The sequence below is a fragment of the Colossoma macropomum genome, unplaced genomic scaffold (genome assembly GCF_904425465.1).
Source record: "Colossoma macropomum unplaced genomic scaffold, Colossoma_macropomum, whole genome shotgun sequence".
In the NCBI taxonomy this organism is placed as follows: Eukaryota; Metazoa; Chordata; class Actinopteri; order Characiformes; family Serrasalmidae; genus Colossoma; species Colossoma macropomum.
The window spans coordinates 4,169,684-4,183,255 of record NW_023494806.1 but is presented as its reverse complement, the minus strand read 5'-3'; positions in this window follow the sequence as shown (position 1 = coordinate 4,183,255).

Below are 13,572 nucleotides of genomic sequence, written 5' to 3'. Positions count from 1 at the left end.
GCTAACAAAGTATCAGAGAAACAGATGGACTACAGTCTGTAACTGTAGAACTACAAAGTGCTCCTATATAGTAAGTGGAGCTGATAAAATGGACAATGAGCGTAGAAACAAGGAGGTGGTCATAATGTTATGCCTGATTGGTGTATTAGCAATATATTAAAACACATTAGTGAACCCCTTGATGTACTATGGCTGATGTATGATGTACTATGGCTGATGTATGATGTACTATGGCTGATGTGCACTGTTTGGACCAAAATGTTTGTTTTTTAAAACACTCGCAGAAACTCTGTGATTGGTCAGGATGCTCACAGCACACAGTCAAATTTCTGAATGTCACGAAATTGTCAAATTTGCATTTTGTCGATCAGTATGACCATAACGATTAGCAAACCACAGCTGCGTTCCAAAAGCTAGGCTGCAGTCCAGGTGGGCTTCATTTCTAGACCGCCACATCGTTGCAGAAGGATCCTTCTAATACAGCCGAGAAATGCAGCCAACTTTCTGACAGTGACTAAATAACTGAATTAATCTTTCTTTCTGCGCTGATTTAGCCTGATCTGTAGAACATCCTTACTGAATGTAGTGGCGGTGCTGACCGAGCACACGGCTATCAAATCAGGCAAACCCAAGGAAAGCAGACAGGCAATTGATTCAACTATCTGGACCCTTTGTGCACATTTCTGACCACAAGAAAGTCCAAGACAAATGGTGCCAGATAAACCGACCACATTGTTGTTGGCTGTGTTCCAAAAAGTAGTAAGAGTTAACCCTCTATTGCACAATGTTGCCTCAGGGCAACAAACTCATTTTCCGCATTTTACAATAACGTTATACATATTTAAAGACAACGAAAGGGTCAACAACAAAGGAAAGAGTTTGAGTAAGTCAATAAAAAGCATGTGCTTAGCATCTCTGTGGGCACTTTTAACCCTCCTTTTTTAACATTCAGTATCAATTTTTTTGTTATGAGAATTTGCAGAAATATGTCTGTTGCCTAGAAGCAACATTGTGCGACAGTGGAATGGATTTAGCCAGTCACAAGCCAGATGTCACCACTTCAGGGAAGATAGCTCTGTATCATTTCTTCTTTTTGTCACACAATGTTGCCTCAAGGCAACATACTTCAAAAGGACCCCTGTACACGTCTTTTTATTTATTGATTTATTTTTAATGTTTTTGAATTTAATAATCGGGTCTGAAAAAATAAATCAAGCATCATTTTATTCGAGAAAAGTGAATTTAATTTTTTTTTCATAGCTTTTATAATGTGTGCAGTAGAGGGTTAAAGTTAGTTTATTGGTCAGCTTTCTAAAACGTATAATGATAGATCATCAAAAAATCGGCTTGTACTTGTACGATGGTTTACTGCAGGGGTGTCAAACCGCTAAAACGGCCATATTAAAAAATTTAATATATGTTTTTAATATATGTTTTTATTTCATTTTTACTCAGCATTTTGTCACGACCCGAACTGGCCATTGTTTATTCAAAATATGCCAAAACTGCAACAGCAAAACAGGCACTGAATGCTTGAGCTATTCAAAAATAACTAAAATAATAAATATATAGTTTATGTAAAACAAAAGGCCACATTAGCTACAGATAATCGTTAAATCGCTTTAAAAGTCCCCAAGAGGTACGTTTTTTTTAAACTGCCTATTTGCTTGAACTAGACACCTGACATCTTTTCTTTTTGTGTAACTGCTGGCCCATAGATTGTTGATGGGGAGGGGGTTGCACTTCATGCTGCAGTGCATGCTGGGCACTGTAGTGCAGCTTATAGTGAAAGATGCTAATATTAATAGTAATTTAAAATAATTTTGCGGGCCGAACACATGTTCATTCACTCGTTCGTCATCTAAGCCGCTTATCCTCCTGGGTTGCCGGGGGCGCTGGAGTGTATCCCAGTGCTCATTGGACGGAAGGGAGGAAACACCCTGGATGTCACACACTCACACCTAGAGGCAGTTTAGTATTATCCATCGGCCTGATGGCATGTCTTTGGACTGTGGGAGGAAACCCATGCAGAACCCCAGAGAACATGGAAACTCCACAGAAAGGAACCTGGTCACCCAGCTGGGGAATCGAACCCAGGCCTTTCCTGTGCTGCCCTACTTCACAAGTTGTAGTACACATTTACAAAGTCCTGTAAATTGTACACCAGTCAGGCATAACATTATGACCACCTCCTTGTTTCTCTACTCATTGTCCATTTTATCAGCTCCACTTACTATATAGGTGCACTTTGTAGTTCTACAGTTACAGACTGTAGTCCATCTGTTTCTCTGATACTTTGTTAGCCCACTTTTACCCTGTTCTTCAGTGGTCAGGACCCCCATGGACCCTCACAGAGCAGGTACTATTTGGGTGGTGGATCATTCTCAGCACTGCAGTAACACTGACGTGGTGGTGGTGTGTTAGTGTGTGTTGTGCTGGTCTGAGTGGATCAGACACAGCAGTTCTGCTGGAGTTTTTAAACACCTCAGTGTCACTGCTGGACTGAGAATAGTCCACCAACCAAAAATATCCAGCCAACAGCATCCTGTGACCACTGATAAAGGACTAGAGGATGACCAACACAAACTGTGCAGCAGCAGATGAGCTATCGTCTCTGACTTTACATCTACAAGGTGGACCGACAAGGTAGGAGTGTCTAGTAGAGTGGACAGTGAGTGGACACAGTGTTTAAAAAGTTCAGCAGCACTGCTGTGTCTGATCCACTCGTACCAGCACAACACACACTAACACACCACCACCACGTCAGTGTTACTGCAGTGCTGAGAATGATCCACCACCCAAATAGTACCTGCTCTGTGAGGGTCCACGGGGGTCCTGACCACTGAAGAACAGGGTAAAAGGGGGCTAACAAAGTATGCAGAGAAACAGATGAACTACAGTCTGTAACTGTAGAACTACAAAGTGCACCTATATAGTAAGTGGAGCTGATAAAATGGACAATGAGTGTAGAAACAAGGAGGTGGTCAGAATGTTATGCCTCATCGTGTATAAGGTTAGGATACACCGTATCTGGTTAGGACAGTGATTATCAGCTGCACCGGTTTTCAGTGAATTGAACTGTTTAGCATTTAAATACAAGAAAATGAATGTTTTGCCTGCCAGCTTGACATCAACAGAGTCTCGTTAGACGGCTCCACTTTCCATATGTAATACAAACCAAGAGCTTTCATAGGACGGCGCCACGGAGGACCCACCTTTCTCGGCGGCAGTCCAGCTTTTGGAACCCAGCTACAGTGTTGTGCAGCCCTATCTCCTCCAGCGTTTAATGACCAGATCCGAAAAGGGGAAGGAAGTGTAAGAAGGACAATAAGGCCTGTTCAGCTCGTACACAGAGAGAGAAAGAGGTGGAGGGGTTCAGATGGCCCGGGTAGATAATTACTGTAAAGCCATAATGCAGAGATGGCACCGTAATGGCCTCTTATCCGCCCCCGTCTCTCCTCTCGACCCTTTTTAGGGCTTTTCTATGAAAAGGTCATTATATAACAGATGCATAGCAACACGAGGAACCGTGTTCTGTGGTGCCAAAGAAGATTCTGTCCCCAAAATGCTCTGAAACGCTCTGGCTAGGACTGTTGGATGCTGTAAAATTTTGTCTTCAGTCAGTTTGCTGCACTAATATGGTTCTTCAAGGGAATGGTTCTATTTAGAACCATGAGTTCTATATAGAACCATTTGTGTGGTGGAATCAGTCTTCAGATTTATGGAGAACCTGTCGCAAATGATTTTATGTGGAACTTTTTTGGAAAGGGTTCTATATAGGACCAAAAAAGGGTTGTTCTGGTGTTATGATGTCAAGCTCATAACAAATGAAGAACCCTTTTCAAAAAGGTTCTATATAGAACCATCTAAAGCACATTTTCTATTAATCTGAAGAACTATTTCATGATGTAATGAACCCTTTAATCATGCACGGGGTTCTTTGAGTGTTCATGGTTCTGTATAGAACCTTTTTTTTTACTAAAGAACCTTTGAAGAACCATCATTTTTAAGTGTGCAGCACCAAAAAGTCTTTCTTCAAGGATTTTTCAGTAAAGAAAATGATTCTATATAGAACCTTTAACACTCAAAGAACCCCATGCATGATTAAAGGGTTCTTTGCATCATGAAAGGGTTCTTCAGATTAACAGAGAATGTGCTTTAGATGGTTCTATATAGAATCTTTTTGAAAAGGGTTCCATATAGCACCAAAAAATGGTTCTTCTCTTGTGACAGTGTCAAGCTCGTAACAAATGAAGAACCCTTTTCAAAAAGGTTCTATGTAGAACCATCTACAGCATATCCTCCATCAATCTGAAGAACCCTTTCACAATACAAAGAACCTTTTAATCATGCAAAGGGTTCTTTGAGTGTTCATGGTTCTACATAGAACCATTTTCTTCACTAAAGAATCCTTGAAGTCTTTTTTTTAAGTGTGTAGCACCAAAGTGTTCTGCTATACACTTCTAAAAATGATGGTTCTTCAAGGGTTCTTAAGTGAAGAAAATGCTTCTGTATAGAACCATGAACACTCAACCCTCTGCATGATTGGATGGTTCTTTGCATCGTTAAATGGTTCTTCAGATTGATGGAGAATGTGTTGTACATGGTGCCATATAGAACCTTTTAGAAAAGGGTTCCATATAGCACCAAAAAGGGTTCTTCTCTGGTGCTGATATCAACCCTGTAACAATAGAAGAACACTTTTTGGTGCCATATGGAACACTTTTCAAAAAGGTTCCATATAGAACCATATACAACAGATTATCTCTCAGTCTGAAGAACCATTTCACCATGCGTAGAACCATTTAAGTATGAACTCATGGTTCTGAATAGAACCATTCCCATTCCTAAAGAACCCTTGAAGAACCTTTTAAACAGTTTTAAACACCTCAGTGTCACTGCTGGACTGAGAATAGTCCACCAACCAAAAATATCCAGCCAACAGCGTCCTGTGGGCAGCGTCCTGTGACCACTGATGAAGGACTAGAGGATGACCAACACAAACTGTGCAGCAGCAGATGAGCTATCGTCTCTGACTTTACATCTACAAGGTGGACCGACGAGGTAGGAGTGTCTAATAGAGTGGACAGTGAGTGGACACAGTGTTTAAAAACTCCAGCAGCACTGCTGTGTCTGATCAACTCAGACCAGCACAACACACACTAACACACCACCACCACGTCAGTGTTACTGCAGTGCTGAGAATGATCCACCACCCAAATAGTACCTGCTCTGTGAGGGTCCATGGGGGTCCTGACCACTGAAGAACAGGGTAAAAGGGGGCTAACAAAGTATCAGAGAAACAGATGGACTACAGTCTGTAACTGTAGAACTACAAAGTGCACCTATATAGTAAGTGGAGCTGATAAAATGGACAATGAGTGTAGAAACAAGGAGGTGGTCAGAATGTTATGCCTGATTGAAATATCGGTCAAATCTAAACATCAGTCCAGTACTGATAATATTTTTGAAGCAATAATCTGCTGAAAACACAACGATTACATCATCATGCATCCCTAGTTTGTTGCTAAAACCGTTGTGCTAAGTTTGTGGACAGCTGCTCCTCCAGTGTTTCTTCTGAAATGAAGGGTATTAACAGTGAGTTTGTCCCTCTTTGCTGCAGTAACAGCCTCTACTCTTCTGGGAAGGCTTTACAGTATCTGCTGAGACATTGCTGTGAGGATTTGATTGCATTCAACCACAAGAGCATTATTGAGGTCAAGTACTGATGTTGGATGGTCAGTTCTGGATCTCCAACGCATCCCAAAGGCATTGATGGAGCTCCATCATTCCAAAGCCCAGTGCTGGGGGGCTTTATACCCCTGTAGCCCACGCTTGACATTGGACATGGTGACTTTAGGCTCATGTGCAGCTGCTCCAGCATGTCCCATTCTATTAGTCAATGCTTTTCTAAGGAGATTATACAAGCTGTGCGCAACTGAACGCCTGTGTAACCTCAAAACAGCTGAATTCACTCATTAGAAGGGCTGTTTGGATCATTTTGGACATGTAGTTTATTTCACAGTGCTGCGTTTTAGCCTTATCCCCAATTTCAGCCATTATTCCCTCTGTCTTATGCGTTTGGAGGGTAGCCAAGGTTTTAAGATTGGCCGCTGCTGCTATGCCGTGATGGGAAGTGTGCATGTAGAGTCCGTTTGACCCCTCTCTCTCCCCCGGCTGTCAGATTAGTCAAATCCAGCAGCTTATCCCGCAGCAAGCTAACCACGACCTTCGGCTCTGTGGCCTGTAACGAACACTCACGCCAATCAGGTCATGCCTGAAACACAGTCATATAGACGCTAATGCCTGTGATCAACTCATTAGCAGTGCCCTTCGACACATCCTGGCTCATCTCACCACCCTCGTTATTCTTGCATGATATATTTTCTATGGATTACTAAAAGAAAATCTGTTATAATAAAAAATTAAATCATTTGAAACCAGCCCTTCGGTGTAATTTAGGTCAGGCTATGCTAAAAGCGATAGCATTTTTCATCCTAATCTCTGCTGCATCTGCATGAGGTTGATTACCACAGACGGTCATTTCCCTATATTTACATTAACATTTACATTTAGGGCATTTAGCATCTGGGTCATTCTACAGAAACGTCCACTTTTCTATCTATCCATAGGTGTCACTGGTGTTACCGATCCTCATTGGTGTTACACATAAGAAAGGGAACACCAGAGACATTTTTAATGGAAAATGCATTTTGGCTGCTACAGAGCATCAAACCACATGTTGTCAATCATGGAATATCCACTAAAATATGGAATTTAATCCATTTGTATTCTATTTTTTATAAAGTCGGTCACACCAGTGACTTCAGCTAAAAGCTTCATATGGAATCATGAGCTGAATGAGAAAATCTCTGATAACTGAAAGACTCAGTGGACTCACCATGTGCTTTTCTTCATAGATCCTCAGAAAACAGGTAAAAGGAAGTCAAGTGATGTCATCAGTGTGACTTTTATTTCAAAATAAGAGATTTTGTACATATACATATATCTTTATACTTTTATTGTTTATTCTATTTTACATATTGTCTGTATATTTCCTGCTGCTCTGTCTTCTGTGCTGCTGTAACACCGCAAATTTCCCTGTTGTGGGATTAATAAAGGATTATCTAATCTAATCTAATCTAATTTTTTGTTACGCAGTAACACCAGTGACACGACTCCTGGGGACAACTTCTTTCATTATATATTTTATAATATTTATTTGGCATTTGTTTTCTTTATGTCATTTAATTTATATATTCCATACTCATGTATAGATTATTGCACTTAAAATAGCAGAAAAATGTTTTTTTCTTTAAATTATGACCTCAGCCTTCACACATGACTGTGAGGACGAGCTCTTCTGTGGTGCTTGGAATTCTATATAACTGATTTTAAAACCAATATTGCTGAATTGATGGCTGAAAAAGGTGTAACTGTTAAAATAACATTGTTTTATTTTAAAATATAAATAACTGTAACCCTAACATGTTTTTTAACTGTAATATATCTGTAAACGCTAGGGACACAAAAGTGGACATTTCTGTAGAATGACCCAGACACTCCTATCCACAGCAAAATAGAACAGTGCTTCATTGTCCACTTAGAGCACATGTGTCAGGCTCCGGTCCTGGTGGGCCAAAACACTCAGCGCGCTACCTCATTAAACACACCTGATTCAGCTCATCGGCCTTCATGAACTGAATTCAGAGTGGAAGATGAGACTAAATGCTAGTATCTGCAGCACTTTGGCCTGGAAGGTACCCAGTTTGATATGCCTGATTTAGAGAATGTATCCTAGCTAGTACAAATATGTACCCTTAAATGTGCAGTGTGTAAGATTTAGTGGCATCTAGTGGTGAGGTTGCAAACTGCATCCAACTGAATCTCCCTCCCTCACCCCTCCCTTTCCAAGCGTGTAGTAGAACTTATGGTGGCTTGGTTGCAATTAGATATTTTTCAACATTGACACAGAGGGAAAAGGTTACTTTTACATGTTCTAGGTAAAGCTATCAAACAACAAAGTGCATTTAGATCGGTAAGCTAAGTTTATCTTTGTTTTCTGCCGTCACCTGTCCCGATTACGTTTTGCTTCTTCATGTTTTCGCTTCTTTGACGGCGAGGATTCACCCTCCCTCACTTTTTCTTGTGCTAAATAAGAAGTATGATCAACCATTTGTCAAAATTTGGGTTCTCAAACTTCTCACAACACAAAGTGGTTAGCCTGCACCGGCAGCAACCACTGATTCCTCTTCTGCGTCTACCAACCGAAGCTACAGTGCCACCAAATTCAAGCTGCCATTCCAGCATACAAACGTGAACTGTGCTCTCTGGAGCCGGTTTTTGGTTGGTCTGTTCTAGACAACTGTAGAAACATGGTGGTTAAACATAGCAGCCTCTGTAGAGGAACTGCTCGCCATTGCAGATATGAAGGCTAACAAAAGCACAACAATTCGACAACAGGTGATTATACATTAATAAAAAGATTGTTTTGTTTACCATTTCTGCTAATAGCTCCCTTTAATTCTTACACACTGCACCTTTAAACTGAGATAATGCCAGAAACAAGTACTGTAAAAAGAAAAACAGTGAAAAAAGACAGCATAAATGCAATACCAGACAATTCAATAAGTGCTAGTTTAGTGGTCATTTAAATACGTCACAGAAAGATGGGTCCTTCAGTCAGCATTTGAAGGAAGGGATTGTTCGGTCAGCTAGTGGAAGTTCATTCCACCACCTGGGTGCCGGATAGTGAGAAGTTTTGATGCTTTTCTTCCATGCATCAGGAAGGAAAGAGGGTCAAGTTGGGACATAATGGTAATGACTACGCACTTGAGGTACATGACCATTGCCATCAAGTCAGTAGGTCCATTTTTGGCATTGTAGGCAAGCGTGAGGGTTGGGTGAACTTCGGAAGACAAGCCGTGCTGGATCAGTTGATGGCACACCTAGGACGAACCAGCCAGGTGCGAGTTCCAGTAGACAAACCTGGAGATGACAAGAGGCTGGACAAGCACCTGAGTGGCCTCCCTGGAGAGAAAGGGGTCAAAACCTGTTTTGCATGGGCAGGTAATGGTAATGGATCGTTCACAATCACAACAAGGCTTAGAAGGACCAAGGAGTTCTTATTAAAAGCACAGAAAGCTGGTGGACTTCTATTAGAACTCAGCAGTTGCTGAAGCGCCTTCCCTTTGGCTTCTATTAAAAGTGTGTTTTGCATCAAAGAGCTTTCTGTTCATTTTGTAAGTACGGGGAAATTATTGCCTGTAGTAAGTGGTCATATGCTGCAGATGATCAGAGATTAGGTTGAAAAACCCCTTTAATCTGAGTCCAGGAGTGCGCCCCCCGTGCAGATGCATGTGAAATTGCCCTCTCGGTGCCAAGATAGCCAGGCTCTCTGGATCTACCAGTGAAAACAGAGCTGTGAATAGATTCTGGCTGGAGTAGTCACACAAGGCCATGAGTGGACATAACTCGTAGCACGTGCTTCTCGTATCCGCATGTGCAAACAGCTTTGTGCTCCTTTTTAACACAAAATCATAAAAGAATCATATCAACATGAGGAATGAAGTTACTGCCTTCAAAAAGATGCGGTTACATACAATGGCCTATGCGCACACAAGCACATATGGCCAAACGCAACCTGGCCATATGATGCTGGGCTGTTCCATGGTCAGGAAGACTGGGCAACCTGCCTCTATCCTGCTCTGCCTGGGAGGAAACAAGATGGAGGTGCCACCACGGGGCTGCGGGCAAGCAGATGGAAAGAGAGAGGATGTGGGCTGTGATCTCATGGGAGCAGAACACAACGAGTGAGGAGAGAAAGAGGAGGAGGGGAGGAGTAAAGGGGGGAGATGAGAGAAACGAGGCCTACACGGTGCAAATTAGTCCCATGAACACTCCACAGCATATAGACTGATATGTCCATATAGACATATCAGAGGCTGATATAGAGCCAGTAATGTTACAGTATGGAGACTGATACAGCGACGGTAATGTTACAGTACTGTATATAGAGACTGATATAGCGCCAGTAATGTTACAGTACTGTATATAGAGACTGATATAGCGACAGTAATGTTACAGTACTGTATATGGAGACTGATATAGCGACAGTAATGTTACAGTACTGTATATGGAGACTGATATAGCGACGGTAATGTTACAGTACTGTATATGGAGACTGATATAGAGCCAGTAACGTTACAGTACTGTATATGGAGACTGATATAGAGCCAGTAATGTTACATTACTGTATATGGAGCCTGATATAGAGCCAGTAATGTTACAGTACTGTATATGGAGCCTGATATAGAGCCAGTAATGTTACATTACTGTATATGGAGACAGATATAGCTAAAGTAACATTACAGTACTGTATATGGAGACTGATATAGAGCCAGTAATGTTACAGTACTGTATATGGAGCCTGATATAGAGCCAGTAATGTTACAGTACTGTATATGGAGACTGATATAGAGCCAGTAATGTTACAGTACTGTATATGGAGCCTGATATAGAGCCAGTAATGTTACAGTACTGTATATGGAGACAGATATAGCTAAAGTAACGTTACAGTACTGTATATGGAGACTGATATAGAGCCAGTAATGTTACAGTACTGTATATGGAGACAGATATAGCTAAAGTAACATTACAGTACTGTATATGGAGACTGATATAGAGCCAGTAATGTTACAGTACTGTATATGGAGACAGATATAGATCCAGTAATGTTACAGTACTGTATATGGAGCCTGATATAGCGACGGTAATGTTACATTACTGTATATAGAGACTGATATAGCGACGGTAATGTTACAGTACTGTATATAGAGACTGATATAGCAACGGTAATGTTACAGTACTGTATATAGAGACTGATATAGCGACGGTAATGTTACATTACTGTATATGGAGACTGATATAGAGCGACGGTAATGTTACAGTACTGTATATAGAGACTGATATAGCGATGGTAATGTTACATTACTGTATATGGAGACTGATATAGAGCGACGGTAATGTTACAGTACTGTATATAGAGACTGATACAGCGAAGGTAATGTTACAGTACTGTATATAGAGACTGATATAGCGATGGTAATGTTACATTACTGTATATGGAGACTGATATAGAGCGACGGTAATGTTACAGTACTGTATATAGAGACTGATATAGCGATGGTAATGTTACATTACTGTATATGGAGACTGATATAGCGACGGTAAAGTTACAGTACTGTATATGGAGACTGATATAGTGACATTAATGTTACAGAGATGTATATGGAGACTAATATGACATTTTACAGTACCTACAGTGATTATTATTAAATGGCCACTGATGGCATAACGATGAGTCCAGCACCTATGACCTGTGCTAGCTCTAAAGCGTGCCCCTCGCTGTCCTTAACAACGTAACAGAGGATTAAGATAAGGAGTTCCCTCTCTGCACGATCCGTTTCTATTCTCAGCTTTACCTCGGTAAGAAGGGACCGGGAGTGGCAGGCAGGTATGTGTGGCTGTGTGTGCATATGTGGGAGTGATAATAATAGCCTTGACCTGGATAGTGGCCTTACAATCCCTACCTGTGATTCCCTGAGTCATGGACATCCTCCCTCTTCTAAGAATGTGTCTGCATGCATGAGAGGTGTGTGGGTATTTGTATGTGGTCAAGAGGAGTATTATTAGCAGCTTATGTGGATCAGTTTATCTAAAGGGAGAGGACATGGGGCTGATGGATGAGGTGACCTCACCAGATGCTGTTATAGAGTGTGTTTACACTGAGCTGTGCACACATGGAGCCAAAGGATTATGAAACTTTGACACACTACCTGAACAAACAATTAAACAGAAGCAAGAATATTATAGAAACAAGGAAAGTATATTTTCTGAAAAGATGCAAAATGATGTCCCAGCATTGCTAGGGCGTTGCTAGATGGTTGCTATGGTGTTTTAGGCACTTGTTAGGTGGTTGCTAGGTTGTTGCTAGGGTATCACTCGGTGCTTGCTACAGTGTTTCAGATAGTTGCTAAGCTATCGCTAAGAGTTCTATCTGGTATTCCAGGTAGTTGCTAGGGTGTTGCTAAGCAGGTACTGAAGTGATGGAGTTAAGGGTTGGGTGCAGTTAAGCGGTTGCTATCATGTTCCAGGTGGTTGCTAGGGTATTGCTATGGTCTCCAGGTGCTGATGGAATATTCCATTGCATTCAAATACCTAGTTATTTAACATTAAAGTACCCATATCCTTTATTTTTAATGTATTTTATTTTTCTTGCTCTACATGTGACATTTTTTGTTTTCTATCTATCTATCTATCTATCTATCTATCTATCTATCTATCTATCAATCAATCAATCAATCAATCAATCAATCAGTCTGTCTGTCGGTCTGTCTGTCTGTCTATATCTTTCTATTTATCTGTCTGTCTATGTCTTTCTATCTATCTATCTGTCTGTCTAGGTCTATCTATCTGTCTGTCTGTCTATATCTATCTATCTATCTGTCTGTCTGTCTATGTATTTCTATCTATCTGTCTGTTTGTCTGTCTATATCTGTATGTCTGTCTATATCTATCTATCTATCTATCTATCTATCTATCTATCTGTCTGTCTGTCTATATCTATCTATCTATCTATCTATCTGTCTGTCTATATCTATCTATCTATCTATCTATCTATCTATCTATCTATCTATCTATCTGTCTGTCTATATTTATCTATCTATCTATCTGTCTGTCTGTCTGTCTATGTATTTCTATATATCTATCTATCTATCTATCAATCAATCAATCAATCAATCAATCAATCAGTCTGTCTGTCGGTCTGTCTGTCTGTCTATATCTTTCTATTTATCTGTCTGTCTATGTCTTTCTATCTATCTATCTGTCTGTCTAGGTCTATCTATCTGTCTGTCTGTCTATATCTATCTATCTATCTGTCTGTCTGTCTATGTATTTCTATCTATCTGTCTGTTTGTCTGTCTATATCTGTATGTCTGTCTATATCTATCTATCTATCTATCTATCTATCTATCTATCTATCTATCTGTCTGTCTGTCTATATCTATCTATCTATCTATCTATCTGTCTGTCTATATCTATCTATCTATCTATCTATCTATCTATCTATCTATCTATCTATCTATCTGTCTGTCTATATTTATCTATCTATCTATCTGTCTGTCTGTCTGTCTATGTATTTCTATATATCTATCTATCTATCTATTTATCTATATGTGCAGAAGTGTGCCTCTGTAGAGGATGTGTTCACTTATTTACACTTAAAATATAAACACAACATGTCATTTGACCAGGGGTGCCCAAACTTTTACCTATGACTGTAAACGCTGTTTTTTGTGACATCACAAAAACACAGAATTCAGCACAGACTGTTCCAGTTTCCATATATGGACTGTATAGGTGTTGAAACTGTAACAGTGTTTACATACTGCATTAAAGGTGAGGGGAATTTTCTGCTACTTGTGCTTGAACTAAGTAGCTGCTCGGTATTGTCAAAACTGTGGCGGGAAGAGAAAGAGAGAGAGAATTTCGGTGAATTCTGAGCTTCCT